At 31.2% G+C, this 19,289-nt stretch overlaps 1 long non-coding RNA gene across 1 annotated transcript; it reads right to left on the bottom strand.

The window, feature by feature from the left end:
- Window positions 1-271: 271 nt before the first annotated feature.
- Window positions 272-1,555, bottom strand: LOC141710775 (uncharacterized). The gene is made up of 3 exons (XR_012571054.1): window positions 1,486-1,555; window positions 1,012-1,184; window positions 272-404 (listed from the first exon to the last, which is right to left on the bottom strand). It is a non-coding gene; the product is annotated as an uncharacterized LOC141710775 (long non-coding RNA).
- Between the last annotated feature and the right edge of the window lie 17,734 nt (window positions 1,556-19,289).

Here is a 19,289-nt window from a genome sequence, read left to right as displayed (position 1 = left end):
GATAAAATACAATTAATCAATACATTTATGGGATCACCAGTATTATGCAAAGTAAACTAATATCGTTAAAAACCTCTCACACGTTATGCACGATCCAACATCTGTATTGTACTTTTTCCAGCCCCAACACGTGCGCCAAGAAAAATAAAATCATTAACCAACTACATCAGAAGAGCAAGGAAAATAGTTAAAATAATAATAACATAAATTATATAGTGACAGCAGAATAATGAGACGTGCAAAAGATGAAGCAACCTGATTCCATTGTTGGTTCACTGTGATTAATATCTCATCATATGTGGACTGTTTGTCCTTAAGTTCTCTTATTCTGCCTTCAAGATTGTGCAACTCATGCTTCTGCACGTCTAACTGCTGAACAAGTTTCTGATTCTGATACTGGAGAACTGTTGCGTCAAAGATTCACAGTATTGGAAACAAAATTGACCTTACATTAAGTAGGTAATGTAATGCCCGGAGAAAGATGCATTAAGCATATCTATAGGTAATGTAATATCATCTGCTACAGTCATAAACGAAATCAAATCCAACATCTCTGGGAAAGTAATACACTTGTTTATCTTTCCATAATTTCCTTCCTAAGAAAGCAAAATCATGATTCTGAATAGACTATTAAAGAATAGAGAAACTCAACAAATTTAAACAGAAAGAAGCAATAGCTCTGCAACTAGACCAGTTAGTAGGGAATTTAAATAGAATGTTAGCCTTAATGGCTTCACAATATATTTAGGCTACCATGTTGATTAAACAATGGATAAAGATAATAACTAAAATGTTGAACTGCTCTTACCAAAAAAAAATTGCCAATGGGTATCACTAAGGACACCTTAAATAGTAAGCTGCTTATATTACACGCTAAACCTACCAAACTGCTTTTTTTGGTGGACAAAAATCTGGATCTTTATGGCTAAACCTCAAACTCAACGTGTAGAACAAGGGATTTAAGGATCAGTACATGAGTATTTTAACGCTTGTTGCTTAGACAACAATTACCTGAAATCTCTTTAGGACTATCGTCAAGATATTTGGAGCTTCCTGTATTCAAATCTTGTAAACAAACCCAAGTTTTTTACTGGAAGAGACAATATTAGTTGTCATTTACACACCATCTTCAATCGCTTAGCAGAGTGCACAAACCCCGGTATGACTTGCAACTCGTCCAATTGCTTCACCAACAACATATAAATTGTTTAAAGTCAATACATATATGTAGTATATTACTAGACCTTTAAAAGGCAGAAAGCCAAAACTAATATACTAAGAGTAGCAGTAACTAACAAGTTATTATTTGGTTAGAAAAATCAAGCATACACTATATATCAGTTGCCGGAACAATCTTATGACTGGTCTAAATCTCAACACTCTTAAACATGAGGAGAGTTTTGGGACAATATTTATATTATTTATATAATGACAGTTAACAAGTTCGCAATTTAAAAAGATTATTACAGAAAATGCATAAATTACCATCATCATGAAATGCCTCTGAACTACATCAACCAGTTGCTCTTTGGTTGGGTTGGAGACTTCATCCGCCTAAAATACAAACCGCGTTATTACATATAAGTATACAATCAAAGGATATTCGACCAAGTTCAATAATCAAGTTCTTTATAAAAGCACAAGTTGGATAAAGTAAACACCTTAAGCAGCTGTAGAGTTTTTGGAATGATTCCAAACCCTTTCCATGAATAACAATTTTTGGTCTTCTTGATAAGAAGCTGCATATCAATATCAAAATCAGAAAATTCCCCTAAACCAAATAATATAAATGGAAGAAAAGGCGAGGAACTATATATCTTACACCAATGTTTTCAAGAACATTAATAATACCATAGACCTTCGCTTCTCAACACCTAAAATTAAACCAATTACAAAAAAAATCAACACGATATTCATTACAATTCACATATAAACAAGAATTACACAATTCAACACACAAGACCTCTCCAATTAAAGTAAAAAATCAAAAAAATTATTCTAAATTAATTTAATAAAAATTAAATTGAGAAATAAAATAAAGAAAAGGGGTATCAGGAAGAATACCTAGACGGGCAACAGCATCATCAATAAACTATAATAAAATTAAAAAAAAACAGATGCATATAGAATTAAATTAAGGATGTTGTGTATACAAAGGGAGGTGGGAGAGAGATTACTTTGAGCATAAGAGACCAAGAGATTTCTGTTTGCGGTAGTAATTGGATTCTCTGGATCCAGAAGGAAGTGAAGATGAATCTTTTGAATTCGATGAAACTAGCGCCATTTCACCACCTATATATCTATTCAAATTTATGAGAGAGAGAAGGGGAGAGAGAGGGATGGGAGAGAGAGATGGGAGAGGGTGAGAATTTTGGGATTGGGGGGAATGTAGAACTAAAATCTGAATGAAAATTTCACTAACGGGGGAAAGAAAAGGTGGGCGCGAATTTTATTTTTTTTTGGTGAATTTTAGACATCGGTTTAATTATAACCAATGTCTAAAAAGAACAAAGACATCACAAAAACACGGGGTGATGTCAATACTTTTTTTAACATCAGTGGCAAAGTTAACTGATGTCTAATGTGTGATGTCTATTGACATTATTCTTGTAGTGAACAGGGACTAAAATCGGTCGTATTTAGCTAAATACTATCGCTGGCGGTCGTATTTAGTTAAATACGATCGGTTTTAAGCCGGTAGTATTTAGTCGTTTTTCTTGTAGTGACTTGTGTGCAAACATATGACCCCAATCAATTGAGTTAAATGCCCATTTCATTATATTTTGATAACATCAGCACTGAGCTACATATATACTTGTTTCTTTATTTTGGGTAACTAAACTTATACTATAATTTAATATTATTCTAAGACTTGGGTAATTAGCTCATTATCATATAATAACTTTATGCTTAAATTCACTATCTCTTTATTTTTTTATTATACAGTAGAAATGGGTAATACCTGCATGCTTAATTATAAAAATAAAAAATAATATTAGAAGCCTGACTTATTTTTCATTTCTTTTTTCCTTCAATTATTTGCTTTACAAAGGGGAATCTTATTTTATTTGCAGGTACGCGATTATAAGTATAATATTTTTTGCTATATTTTCGCTTTTTTATAATTTTTTTATAGTTTGTTTATATTTCTTTTGTCAATGAAAAGGAGAATAGATACACAACATGACATGGGATGTCAAGTAATAAAGAACAGTAACGAGGAGTATATTATAATTAATATTATAAAAATGTCTATCTGCGACCAAGTTTATCAGTGACCACAAAATCAGTAGCTATTTTTTTGGATCAGCGACGAGTTTCAGCGACCGCGGCCAAAGTCTTCGCTAGCCGGAGTTTAGCGACGGCCGGTGGTCGCTAATAGGACAGAAATATTAAATCATTCCATTAAAAAAACGTGAAAAATTGGCGGTAATTTATTAGCTATTGATTTTTATTTGCGACCGACGTTGGTTGCAGAAAATGCCACACCAGCAACAAAATCAAGGACTTTAATCAATAGCTAAACCGGAGACCAAATAAAGGCGGCGATCGAGGTCCGTCACCAATAATTTTTTTATTTTATAAGTTGTTTAAAGTTTTGGCGCGCTATTTAATTAGCAACCAAAGCACATCTACGACCGAATGTAGTCACAAATACGAAATAATGAAAAATACAATTTTTTAATTATAAATAGTATTTTATTTATATATTTTTAAATCAAATTGTTATTAAAATATATCTTAAATTTGTTTTAATAAGAAAGAATTAAAAATATATTTTTCAAGTATTTAAAATATAATTTTTTTTAACTTTAAATAGTATGTTATTTATATGTAGCATTTTTAAATCAAATTATAATTAAAAAAATATCTTAAAATTTGGTTTCTGATTCTTTTGAAATGTTTAAAGAATATAAGGTAGAAACACAAACAGAGAAAAATATAAAAGTTTTACGATCAGGTCGTGGAGGAGTATACTTAAGCCTCAAATTCAAGAGTTTATTGAAGGAGTGTGATATTGTATCACAACTTACTCCTTCTGGAACACCTCAATTGAATAGAGATTCTGAGAGAAGAAACTGTACATTATTGGACATGTTGCGATCGATGTTGAGTCAAGCGGATCTTTCAATAAGTTTCTGGGGTTATGTTCTAGAAATGGCTGCTTACACGTTTAACTGAGTTCCGAAAAAAGCGGTTCAAAAGACTCCATATGAGATACGGACTGATAAACTTCATAGCATGTCATTTATAAAAATTTAGGGATGTGAAGCATTTGTAAAACGTTTAGCCTCTGACAAGTTTGGACCAAAATTAGATGATGCTATATTGTGGGATATCCAAGTAAGACTAGGGTATAAAATTTTATAATTCTTCTAAGAACAAAGTGTTTGTTGCTCGGACGGATGTATTTTTTGAGGGAGAACTACTTTCTAAGAAAATTAGTGGGAGGACAATACATCTTGGTGAAGATCGAGAACCACATGATAAAATTGAACCACAGTTGGAACAAGATTAGGATGTACATCAAACTGTAGAAATTAATCATGTTTAGGAAACACGGGTTATTCATAGATCAAGTAGGATTCACCATGACCCCGAGAAAAAATATGGATTTATTTTGACTCGAGATGGTAATGCGATGCTTAGGGATAATGATAAGCCTCTCACCTATCAAGATTCTATGAACGGTCCAAACTTCGAGAGATGGATGGAGGCCATGAAATCCGAGATGGAATCCATGTATCAAAATAAAGTATTGACTTTTGTTGATCCACACTAAGGGGTAAAACCTATAGGGTGCAAGTGGAAAACTGACATGGATGGTAAAGTACATACATATAAGGCGCGACTAGTGGCAAAAGGTTTCAAAGAAATTCATGATATATATTATGATGAAACTTTTTGAACAGTTGCTATGGTCGAGTCCATTAGGATTTTGTTAGGAATAACTGCTTACTTTGACTACGAGATTTGGCAAATGGATGTCAAAACCGCTTTCTTATATGAGAGCCTTGAAGAGGATGTATATATGATACAACTTGAGGGTTTTGTCGATCCAAAGTTTGCTAAGATGGTTTGTAAGTTGCTTTTATCTATTTATAGGTTAAAGCAAGCCTAAAGGAGATGGAATATTCATTTTGATAAAACAGTCAAAGAGTTTACTTTATTCAAAATGCAGATGAACCGTGTATTTACAAGAAGGTTAGTGGGAACCATGTGACATTCCTATTATTCTATATAGATGACATATAACTAATAGGGAATGGCATAACTTCTCTACAGGCTGTTAAGACTTGGTTGAGAAATAGTTTCTCAATGAAAGACTTAGGCGATGCTAGTTAAATATTGAGAATCACGATATATATAGACAGATAAGGAGATTAATTGGCCTAAGTCATAGTACACATATTGACAAAATATTGCATCATTTTAGAATGTAAGAGGCAAATAGGGGATACGTCCCGATGTATCATAAGATAGTGATCTCGTAGGATAACTGCCCTAAATTATTAGATGATAAGGGTCATCTTAGAAAAGTTCCATATGCTTCAGCAATTGGATCTATAATGTATGCCATGATATGTATTTGTCCTGATATTTTGTATGGTTTTAGCATGATGAGCAGATACCGGTCTAATCCAGGTGAGGGTCACTGGATAGTTGTCAAGAATATTCTTAAGTACTTAAAGAGGACTAAAGATTTATTTTTGGTGTAGGGAGAAGATAAGGAACTGGTTGTAAATGGTTACATTGATCCTAGTTTCTGAACCTCATTTTTGGACAAACAAGGATGATTATGTGTATGGTTTGTGTTTTGTCTAAATGTAAGTGTTGTTATCTTGAATAGTTCACATCAAGAATATTGATGATTCTATAATGGAAGCCAACTATATTGGTGCTTTCGAAACTGCCAAGGAGACTATTTGGGCATTCGCTTAGGCGATATCACCTTATTAATGAGATTAATGATCAATAAGATATATATGTAAAGTGCATAGTAATGGTAATATTGCAGACCCATTGACTAAGGCTTTGTCGCAGAAAAAACACGATGGTCATACAAGTTTCATGAGTATTGAATACATGGGTGATTGGCTCTAGTGCAAGTAGGAGATTGATAGTGTTTGAACTCTAGAGAAAATATTATAATATTTTAGTTTAAGACATGTGGATTATGAATGTTTATGTTTTATCGATTATTCCCTTTGTAATTTATTATGTCTTAATTTACTGTGATATAAATGTTAGATTAATAAATATCCTTAGAATATGATATAAATCCTATATCTCTAAGTACGTGACTTAGAAATGAAATTTTGAGAACAGTATCAATATATCTAAAGGTCCCTAGTCGAGTATTATTATTAACAGACAATAAAAATGCATTAAGACTGGTGTGATTGTTGACTGATGATCACATCTCATTGATCATAAGTATTATATATGATACTAAAGTCAAAAACACAGGCAAATGTAAATGTACATGGTGCTGGACAGACCCAAAGTGAGATTCTACATGTCTATTGTGTCACATGTAATTCTCACTGTGATAATGATGTAATGGTCCTTAGACTTGAAATCAATATATTTTTTTATAAAAATTAATGTACTTTGATTACATTAAAATTTAAGTTTAACCGGGTAATGATAAAAGTATATTTTGGGTATATTATAAATTGTATGAGAAACATGAATGATATAGAAATGATTTAACCCTCCTAATTTTAGGAGTGATATTATTGGACTCTTATGATAAAACATGTATGTAATTAAATTTGATTTTTCAATTTTTTAATTAAGGGATCTGATGGATTATTTCAGTTTTGATGTATATAGGTTAGTATACATGATTTCTACGAATTTTATTGTAATATCTTATTCAATGGAAAATTTTCGGACTCGTCGGAATAATCATCACAGTAGGTAATTTTCGAATTAGTTTGTATGTATGTATAGATCTGATGATGTTGTACACCATATTTTTTTTTGTAAATTTTTTTGGGAAATTATATGATTGCCGGAAAAATATTTCTCGCCGGATTTTATTCGAATTTTGACAGAATTGTTAATTTAGTGATGTTTAGACTCGATTGTTGTGGTATTAATAATAGACAATTGGATAGAGATAATACGAGATGCATTATAGAATGTTTAGAACGACTTTATGACCCTGTAAGCTTGCCTGAAAAATTACATTCTGTAAATTTCTAACAACATAATTTGCAACCTAAAAAATGTAAAGGGTTGCACAATTTAAACTAAAATGCAACCTATTATGCAACATATTGTATTTTACAAATATTATCAAAACCAAATAGTATTTTAGAAAAAAAAAATCTAAGTTGTTAAAATTCGCAAATTATTTTACATAAAATTGAATTTTTGATAAATTCCATTTATTAATTCATTAATTAAAAAAATATAATTTATGAAAATAAATTATATATATATTCATGTGATTAAAACATATAAACCTAAATGGAAACACCAAAAATAGTTACTAGAAATTATGCAATATGTTTAAGATATAATTTTAATAATGTGATTATTACATATATTCCTTTCCAATTATCAAAAATATCTATATATATATACATATATAATTTATTTTTATTTTACTAGTAAATAATTTACTCATCCATTTTATTACTTTTTGATAAGTTTTTAAATGTTTATTATCCAACATGTTCATCTACTGTGAAAAAATTATAATTTTACAAAGGACAAAATTATTTTTAACATATTAATATCTAATATTTGTACTTTTAAAAATAATATGTTACACATATTTATGCTTCAATTTCTTTTTTAAAATAATAAAATTTATATATTTGGGTAAAAGAACCTAAAATATGAAGTATGAATCCATTTGTTTAAAATCTAAATTATTAGTTTTTAAAATATTGGAAGTTTAATAACATTAGAATAAATACAAAAATATTAAAAAAAGATATAGTTAGTAATATTAAATTAGTAAAATGAGGAAATGGGAGACCTTGTTATGCAACCTAAATATTACAAAATATATTATTTTGCTAACTATCTTATAAGAATATTATTAATTCATTAAAATCATTTAAGATTGTTTAGATTTAATAAGTAGAAAGTGTATTTGCAAGCTAAAGAAACCCTAAATGCCAGAGAAATGTACATGTTTTATACAATAGGATATTTTTTAATGTTTTATATTCTACATATATCTCCTATTTTTGATTAAATGGGACATTCTTTTTTTTTATCAACTCGGGCATCCTACATACATAAATATTTATTTTATAAAACTAGCATGTCTATTTATTATTATTTATGAAGGGGAAAAAACATAGATATGATTACTAAACAGCTGGATGTAGGGGATATGGTGTTAGAAGGCTTTAATTGTGTATCTGTGAGGCGCCTTCCATTTCAAGAAAATAATATTAAATACAACCAATTAAAATTCGACTGGGTTAAATTTGACCACGGGCGGTCAAATCCCTTGGACATGGCTAAATTCGACCGGCCTCGGTCGAATTCAAACGATCGTATTTAAATGGTCATATTTACAACCAATTTTAACCGAAAACGGTTAAAATAAAACGGGCGAAACTAAACCGGTCAAATTTAGCCCCTAAATTTGACAAAAAAAATCGGGCCGAATTTAGCTGTAATAAAGTAATTTATTTGGAGCTGCTAAATTCAACCGATTTCGGTCAAATTTTATATTTCAAAATGACGGGAAATTTATAAACACTTTCAAAATTTTGAAAAAAAAGTGAGGGAAATTTCCCGCTGTTTTGGAAGATATATTTCAATGGAATTCATTTGTATTTAGGATTTTTCAAAATTTTATTTTTAATAAAAAATATTTAAATGTTAGTGAATATTTTAAAATTATGAATATGGGAGATAATAAACGGTATCCAATAAAAATTTTTTATTTTGGTCTGAAACTTTGGTAATATCATAAATATATTTTATTGATATTCATATGGTTAGATCAATGAAAAATATTTTTAAAAAAATTGAAACACCAATTCAGGACTAAACACTAGTTAGCTCTACTTGTCCAACTGATGTTTGACCGGTAAAAAGGCAATCCAAATAAATTTATTTTGATCTAAAATTTTGGATATATCTTTAATATATATATCTATTGATATCCATATAGTTGGATCTATGAAAAATATTTAAAAAAAAATTGAAACACTAATTGATTACTAAACACTCGATAGTTTACTAGTCAAACTCATGCTTGAATTTTGAAATGGCAAACTAAAAAAATTATTTTGGTCTGAAACTTTGGTAATATCACTAATATATATTTATTGACATCCATACAAGTGGATGGGTGAAAAATATTTTTAAAAAAATTGAAACACCAATTCAGGACTAAACACTAGTTAGTTGTATTTGTTAAAATGATAATTGACCGGTAAAATGGCAATCCAAATAAATTTATTTTGATCTAAAACTTTGGCTATATCTTTAATATATATCTATTGACATCCATATGGTTAGATCGATGAAATATAATTTTGAAAAAATTGAAACACCAATTCATCACTAAACTCTAGTTAGGTTTACTAGTCATACTCATGCTTGAATTTTAAAATGGCAAACCAAATAAAATTATTTTGGTCCAAAACTTTGGTTATATCACTAATATATGTCTTTATTGACATCTTTACATTTTTATTGATGAAAAATATTTTTTAAAAAAAATCAAAACATCAATTTAGGACTAGGTGTACAAGTCAAACTAATGTTTTACTTTTAAAATGGCTAACAAAATAAAATTATTTTGATCTAAAACTTTGGTTATATCTCCAATATATATATATATTGACATCCATTGATTGGATTGATGAAAAATATTTTTAAAAAACCGAAATACCAATTCAGAACTGATCACTAGGTAAAAGTACTAGGCAAACTGATGTTTGACTGTTAAAATAGCAAACCAAATAAAATTACTTTGATCGGAAATTTTGGTTATATCACTAATAAGAATATCATTATTTTTTTCAATTAAAATAATATTTTAAGTTATATTTTAATTTTTTGAATTTATATTTATTTTGATCTTTATATCTTATCAAAACTGTATCACCTGTTTATATATTATTATATTCACTTAGTTTATTTATTCATTTTATATTTTGAACTTTTTTTTAAATTATTTAAAGTTTAGTAAATATATAAAGAAAAATATGTTGATGGGAGAGAATAAAATTTATCCAAATGTTAAATTTTAGTTCTTGGAAAAATAATTATGTTGTACGAGGCAACAAGTTTTAGTTTGTTAATAGTTAGTGGGCCAAAATAATTTTGTGATACATGAAATTAGAAAAAAGTGAAGCACAAGGCAGCAATGAGAGAGGGACGGGACAACAAAGAGAGAGAGGAGGCTGAGTGTATCTAATTTGCTACGGCCGAGCTACCATTTATCATTCACCAACACGCGACCAACACCCGACCAACAATTAGAAACCACCCATCCTCTGCTTTTTTTCAGAAAAAACAGAGAATATGCTCCAAATCGAAGACATGCTCCTGGTGTTCTTCAAGATTGAGGCCCTGAATCGAATTGTTACCGGTGTCCGATCAATATTCTATTTTATAAATCGAAGTTCTTTGTTATTTCTACATCGATGTTGTTGTTATTTCTATTTTCTTGATTTAAATTTGAATTAATATTGTTTATTACTTAATTTTAGGGTGTTTAGTCATGTATTTTGCAGTTATGAATTGATAACTCATTGAACAATGAGTATGTAAGTAATTTTTATATTTTATTGTTGAGTTTTCGTGCTGGCCGAAATATCTCCACTGACATTGAGTTATTCCCTTTTCTGGCTTGTTTATGAGTTTTGACTGTATTGCTCCGATTAAATGTTTCCTATGCGAATTGGTAATAGTTTATATTAAGGTTATTGAGTTTGGTGGAGTTCTCGTGAAATTTGTTTTTTTTGTTTAATCGGCGTTCTCTTGGTTTTGCGTGAAATCGGTTAACTATTGGTTATTTTGTTTGTTTGTAAGTTTAGATATGAATGTGAGATTTCCATATCAATTTTGAGTGTCATTAGTTAAAAAACCAGACTGTGGTTTTGGGTTAAATTGGGGCTGCCGGAATGTGGGAAAATTCACTAGATTTTGGAAACTTACCAAATTCTAGAGATTTTTTTTTTGAAACTGGTGCTCTTTAATTTTGACCGAAGGACATCGAATTTAGAATTATATTTTCAACCATATATGCTTGAATTTAATTATTGGGTGGGACTTTTAAATTTTTTCATAAAATTTATTTATTTGGGTGGGATATTCAATTTTTTATCAAAAATCAAATTTCACCACTCTTGGTTGAATTCTTCTAGTCGAATTTAAACGGTTGTAATTTTTCGGTCGTAATTAGAAGGTCGAATTTTGATAAATACTACCGAACTTCTAAATTCGACTCCCTTTATTACAACCGATTCAAAATCGGTCGAAATTAGGTAAGTTCGACTGCGCCCGGTTGAATTAGGCTTTATTCGACCGATTGATTTTGGACGAATTTGGCCTTTTTCCTTGTAGTGTTAGGCGTTTACTTCCATAGCCTATATTTAATTAATGTGGTCTTCAAAATCAATATTTTACTTTGATAACAACTTTGATGCTAAAATTTTGGCACCATACAGATACCTCTGTGATCTAGTCGAGGTAACTTATGGGGCTCAAAATGGTCCATTATGTTTTAAATTAGCTATAAGTTGATAGTTACATGTGGTGCAACTAAACCCAGCTCACATACAATAGTTTTATTAAATCCTACTTGTTATGCTGCAATCCAATTTGTTTGATGCTCAAGTATTTCCCCAAATATCTTTAGCATTCTTTGTTCTCGATATAAAGGAAACAAGCATGTTTATGAAATTCTATTCATTTTCATATTATGTTAAACAAAATGATAAATATTTTAATTCTCGTTTATCCTATGTAGGTTACTTGATCACGAAGGAAGCTCTTATTTCAACGACTGCCAAAACTCAAGTTATATTCTAATTTTTATTTATATAATTTAAACCGCCTTGAAAATTTATAAATTTCGTCTTAGACAAAATTTAGCTTTCATGCTCGGATAAAAAAAAATATATAATATAATAATAAAGAGATAGATAAATAAATAAATAATATAAAATATGCGATTTTAGAATTATTTCTTGGAAAATTTTAATAGTCATTTAAAAATTTTATTGTGTGTGCGGAGATCCCTAATTTTATCGATAATATTTATTAGTCGATAATTTTATAAATTTACTTTTTGATAAAATTTGAGCAGCTAATTAATTTTATTTAGAATACTATTTTATTTTATCCAGTAAAATTATTTTTTTATATTTAAATTCTATTAATTATTTATTTGAGACTCAATAAAATTAGAACCATAATTGTTTTAAGATATTTTAATTTAACTCGTCTAGGAAATTTTTATATCTTTATTTTAATTGAGCTAGACAATACCCTCTTTTCATCATAAAGAAAAATAATAAATAAAATAAAATACTTGGCTTATAATATAAGCTTGTTAGATATTTTTGAATAGATATTTTCAATTTAAAAATAATAAGCTAGTAGATATTTTCAACTTAAAAATAATACGCTAGTAGATATTTTCCTAAGGAAGAATCTAGAGGTGAGATATTTTTATTTTAAAAATATTAAATGAGTAGATATTTTTTAAGGAAAAGTCTAGATGAAGATATTATTATAAGAAAATATTTAAATAATGGCCCATTAAGAGTTACCAAGTTTACCTTAGTATATACTACTTCTGGTGAAAGTGAAAGATCAACAGAGACAGAGAGAATTTAGGAGATTGTGGTTAGCAGAAAGTGTAGCTCAACTCAATTATATCACGTTAAGGTAACTACTGCACTTTTACCTATCATAAATTTATTAATATTACTGTCATTATCTTTAATTTATTTCTAGAGAATAATTAGGGATTAGATCATTAATGCTGTTATTGGCGGTTAATTTATTTGACAGTGTATTGTAAGATTGTAGCTTTTGAGTTTTATTTATACCTGTAACAAAATGATAAGATGTAATAAAGGGGCTTGGGATTTATTTTTATTTTTTTACAACAAAAGGGGGTTACAATCGCATAAATAAGTTAAAGGGGAAATAGGACAGTAATTTAGGGTTTTTACAGATTGAGTTTTCTTTTGGTTGTTGTGATTATAGTTTCAATTGCAAAAGTTAATTAGGATGGAGAATAAGCTTTATGTATGTGAGTTTGTTTGGCCGTCGGTGGAAGAGAGAAAGGGGCGGAGCCACCGCGGCCGTTAAGTCGCCGGCGGTGGTTCCCGTTGCTCGTGATGGAAAACGAAGGTTGCAAGAAATGGAGGGGGGATTTTGTTTTGTTTGTAGTGTGTGTATTGTTTATCTGTAAGCATTTGAAGTGTGTGTTTTGGGGGGGATAAAGGTGGAGCCACCACCGATGCAGTGGTGGCGATGGTGCAGTACAGCGGTATTGACGCCGTTGCTGGTGGCTGAGACAAAAGAACGAGGGAGAGAGAGCACGAGAGAGCGAGAGAGAGAGAGAGAGAGAGAGAGAGAGAGAGAGAGAGAGAGAGAGAGAGAGAGAGCGAGAGAGAGAGCGAGAGAGAGAGAGAGGGAGAGAGCGAGAGAGAGAGGGAGAGAGAGAGAGAGAGAGAGAGAGAGAGAGAGAGAGAGAGAGAGAGAGAGAGAGAGAGAGAGAGAGAAGTTTATGTGCAACAGCCACCTGGATTTGAAGATCCAAAATTTTCAAATTTTGTATACAAGTTACTCAAGGCTCTCTATGGACTAAAACAAGCATCTAGAGCTTGGTATGACACACTATCAGAATTTTTGATTAAGTATGGATTCACCCAAAGGTGCATTCTATCTATTGTGCTATATGTTTGATAATGCAGGTTCAGCTTCCAATGGCCTTCTTTCATTGATAGTCATGAGGTTGAAAACCCACAACTTCTATCCTAGACTGTAAAGACAAACACAGAAACATAACCAACCAAAACTCTCTTACCCCTAAAATGAAGTATGAATGAGTGTAAAGGAGAAAGTGCCTTATTGCACCACATAAGGAAAGTTCTGAAGTCAACTCAGCAGCTCTGTCTCCTACAAAGTTGAGTAGTATCAAAAATGAGACAACTGCTACCTCCCATACATTTTCTCATAAAGATGTATTGGCTGAAAAGGCACAAAAACAGTTACTAGGTTCATCCTCTCAACAGGGTGCGTCTTTTAAAATTCGTATATCGATCAGGGTATCCAATATAGTGTCACCGCCTCAAACATAAATAATTCTTGATGCACATGAATAGGTTACACACAAAGAAAGAGTTTACGGACAAGAGATTTGACCATTTTACGGTCAGATTTGATTGTTCAAGGTTATTTAATGGACCAATTGCCTTTACAGATTTTAAGAGAGGATACTGATCCAATAGCCATATGTCAGTGGTCAGTGTCTACCTCCCCAGGCTCAAATCCCCTGGATGCATCTGCGGATAGTGGATCTGATATAGGTTTAGATCGGCAACTTGTTGACAATGATTCAGATTTACCTGATGACTCACAAGGAAATGTCTTCACATACATTAGAAGGAAACTTTGATCTTTATGCTAAATTCTTTGGATCATTGTTTACCTTCCCAGAGTTCAAATCTGGAACCCTAAAAGGGAAACTAGTAACTTGTAGATTATGGCTCAGATTCATCTGACAAGTCTAACAAGGATGGGGATTTACGAACTTTCATTACACCACCTGTGATCTCCTTAAGGATGGCTAAGGTGATTTTCCTTACGGGTACAACTGGATTTTGGAGTTACGAGAGGAGTGATACACTTGTGAGAATGAGTATAAACACGAGTGGAGAGAAGAGTTAAACACTTGTGAGTTACACAAAACAGAATCACACACTCATAGTGAGGAAGAAAGAGAAACACCATATCCCATTACCTATCCCTAAACACTGGTTTTTGATACTTAGGGACTCGAACCTATTTATGATTGGAATCAAATAGTTGGGGACTAATAATTGTGATCTTACAGTTAGAAGGTATAATAAGTTGGGAAGAATGGTTAACAAGATGATCAATAGTGAAGCCATCTTTATAACATTTAAAGGGACATGGTTGATCAGACTATGACTTGTTATTTCTTTTCCAACCAATTAAAATATGAGAACTCATTCAGAAAACAGCATGCATTCCTTCTCTCAGGGGGAGATAAAAGCTTAAAAATAAGTTTGGAGGATTCCTCAACTAAGCGGGGGAAATAGCATGCAGGAGGAAAAAGGTAAAGCATATATAAACCACAAGGTTATTTCCTAGCTATCAGAAGAAGTGGATTGGTTCATCACTGTTCTTCATAAGGCTGTTTTCCAGAAGTAAGCAATTAATTCTCATAGGGGGGGAAGCAAGAGAGATATTTGCTTCTCCATAGGAAATGTGGTTGTACAAAAGAAGCTGCTGATGATTACTTCAAAACTGAGAAGAGTTATCTGGAAGAGATCTGAAGAACCAAGGATATGAAGATGAGACTACTTGAAGATCAGTTCAGTGCTAGAGGAACAAGCATCATTCATTTCAGTTACTCAAGAAATCTGGAAATGCAGTATTTGATCCAGAAAACCAGTAGCATTATTTACAAGTCCTGGTACTTTACTTTTTCAAGTTGTTAGTTGAGTTATGCTCTCTATTTAATTTATTTTTTAGGTTTAACAATCAAATAGGGGGAGATTGTTGGTGAGACTGCGTAACTATATGAACTATATACGTGATAAGTCTGTTAGTGTAGGTGCCCTAGAGGTAATACATTATTCTTTTATAATCTTTATGTCAGTTAATCATTCAATAAATGTATTTATTATGACCTTAATTACTGCGATATTTTGTTAGCATAATAAATGTCTTTAGAATCATGATACAAATTGTATAGTTTAAGTACATGACTTGAACTTGAGATTATATAATATATCGTATTCTTAAAGGTCCCTAGTCGAGTATTATTATATAGGACAATAATAATACATAGATAGACTAGTATGTTGTTTGACAAGATAACCACATCTCATTGGTTATAAGTATGGGGATACTAAAGTCAATACATAGGTACATGTGAGAGTACATGGTACTGGACAGACCCACAGTGAGATTCTTTATGTTTAATAAAGTCATAAGAAAGACTCACAGTGATAATGGTGTAACGATCCTTTGACTTGAAATCATTATATTTCTATACGAGTATTAATATACTTTGACTACATTAAAAGTTACTTTTGATGGGTTGATGATAAAAGTGGACATCGGGTATATCATGAGTCGTATGAGAAATATGAATGATAGATAAAGGATTTAACCCTCCTATAATTAGGAGAGATATTATTGGCCTCTTGATTGAGTGAGATTATAAAAGCATGGCCATGCTCAAATAATGATTTGTCTCGATAATCTACTCATGGATCAAGTAAACCCGGATTAAATATTGAAGAGGATGACTAAATACATGCCTCGAGTTTAATCTATAATATGTATGGTTAAAGGGATTATATTACACGAAAAACATTAATCACGAAAGGTTTTATCTAATCACGATTTAATTATTGTTTAATTGGGTAACAATGATGTATTACTAGATGCCGCTCATTGTTTATAATTTTATTAGAGAATAAAATTATTGCCAATTAAATAATAGCCTATAGGGTCACACAAATAGAGCACTTAATGGAATAGTTAATTTAAATTATGGATTTAAATTAATTGATGATTATTTGAATTTTATTATAATTAAGACTTAATTGAGATAATATAAATTCGAATTAGAAGGAATGTTTTTGCCCATAATAATTAAGTATGACTTAGTTATTAATTAAATAATAGAAATTCGTTTTTATTATTTAATCCAATACCTACTAGGGTTGGGCTTTGCTGTTATGGGCCTTTTTAATCAGCCATTATAAATACATAATGATAGGTTAAAGAGGCTTGTACGTTTTTGAGAAAACCCTAGCAGCAAAGAGGGGTAGAGGCAATTCAGATCGTCAAGAAGGAGGCTAGTACATCCATTCTGTAGTAAAGTTCGTGAAACGTTCTTGAAGGTGCTCGTGTGGATACCATAGAGGTGTTTCTCCGAGAGGTAGACACAAAGCGTGATAGCTAGGATCTCCGTTGAGTTTGTGAAAGTTAAGCTCTTAAAAGGTATGATTCGTTATCTCCATAATCTTCCCATAATTATACATGGATCCTGTTTTTGGGTTTCAAAATTTTTATTTTATTTACGTTTATCCGCTGCGTTTTATACCTTCGAAACCCAATAATGGCATCAGAGCTACGTGTATAAGGGGCTGATTTGGTTACATGTTTACTGTATTTTTACAAGTATGCATGTGTGATGAGTCTGCCATGATAACAGTTATGTTATATGAGTCTGCCATGATAAGAGTTATGTTATATGAATGATATGATGAATCTGTTAATGTTCTTTATGATGATACTAGTATGTTTAAGATCTGCCATAACTCATATGTATGCGATCTCTTAAAATATGTATACTGATACATGTTTTTGGTAACTGGGATATGGATCGTGTGTATACTGATACATGCTTCTGGAATAGTATTCTGATACATGTTTTGCTAGTATTCTAATACTTGATTTTGCAAAAATTTCCGCGTGGTTAGGGTTTCGTTTTTAATTTGTGCTTATGACATATGCTTTACTTATTTATTATTCTTGATTAAATCATGATAAGTGATAAATAGTATGTCATCTTTATATGATCTATCATGTTCTTTAATGGTTACTTGAGCATGGTGCATAGTTATGGCCTTAAGATCTTAGTTGTAATGGTTTATTCTTTTGGTTTGTAATAAATACGACTTGCATGTAACTCGAGTTCTTTTGTAAGTTCATTAGTATAATTCTTAATGTAACATTCAAGAAGGACAAGAGAAAGAGGAGGCATCCTATGGAGGCCAAGGAGATAATGGAAGCAATAGAGAAGACATATGTAATAGTTATTTTTACAACATAGACTGACCTTGATCTTTTCATTAGCCTGAAAAGATCACATAGGATTGGGCCATAACTATTGCACGTTTACTTTACGCACATTTCATATGATGTATAAATAGTATGTGTAGAGTAGAAAATGCATGTTTTAATTAGATTAATGATGCATGTATGTATTAGATACATCACCCATGTCATGCCTTTAAACAAGATAAAATCTATAACGACTCAAGATTTAAAATTAACAAACGATCATGAGATTCTCGTATTTATGAAACACGGAATAAAATATGAATTTTCTTTAGTTCTGACATGGGGCAATTTTGTCAACAACGGGTTCATAGAACTTGTAAGGCTGTGGGTTTTAAGCGAGACCGATGTGACTCCTCCACTACCTCGAAATCAAACCATTGACGAGTATTGATTTGAAGTATTTTATTCAAGGAAAAATTGGGAATCTCTTTATGATGAGATCATGATCGTTCTAAATTAAAAATCCCTAAGTAAAAATATTAAGTTTTAATCAAATGCTTTCCAATGAATGAACACTCATTAAATCCTAGATCGATAAGGGGAAGGGCTGTCAGTGGCAGGGGACTCCTATCTATCATGGTGAAATGCGACGAATATAAACGGTTATATTAGGACGTTGTATCATTGGGTCTAACTTAACTGAGTCATCATAATAAGGTGAATATAAACGGTTATACTCAACTATTATGAACTTAGAAGCATAGAGTTTGGTTAAAAATCTATTAGATAGATAAGATCAATTGTTGTTCACCAAATTATCCAAGAATTATATATGATATAATTGACAACTGTTGTCTACCTAAATAATCATGTTTTAAGGATACCAGTGGTTGACTTAGAATATAACGAAATATGGATCTTGGCTCACTAGAAAGATTTATGGGATATACTTTCCGAATTAATAGTTAGGGCTATTAATTTGATAAAAAAATAGTGGGAGATATATTATGAATATATCATAATCATATGAACATAAAATTTTAACTCAGACAATCTAATATTTATTTTGCACTTTTATTATTGTAGATACTGAGTAATGGCAAACAACACAAACACACTATCCGTACGTTCAGTCCTTGAGAAGGACAAGCTGACAGGAGGAAACAACTTCCTAGACTGGCAGAGGAATTTGGGGATTGTCCTCAGGCAGGAGCGCAAGCTTCATGTCATTGATATTCCTCTTCCAGGCCCCCTTCCTGAGGGTGCTACTGCTGATGAACGAGCAGCAC

This window comes from Apium graveolens, chromosome 3 (genome assembly GCF_009905375.1).
Source record: "Apium graveolens cultivar Ventura chromosome 3, ASM990537v1, whole genome shotgun sequence".
NCBI classification, from domain to species: domain Eukaryota; kingdom Viridiplantae; phylum Streptophyta; class Magnoliopsida; order Apiales; family Apiaceae; genus Apium; species Apium graveolens.
This window is presented reverse-complemented; position numbering and strand designations above follow the sequence as displayed.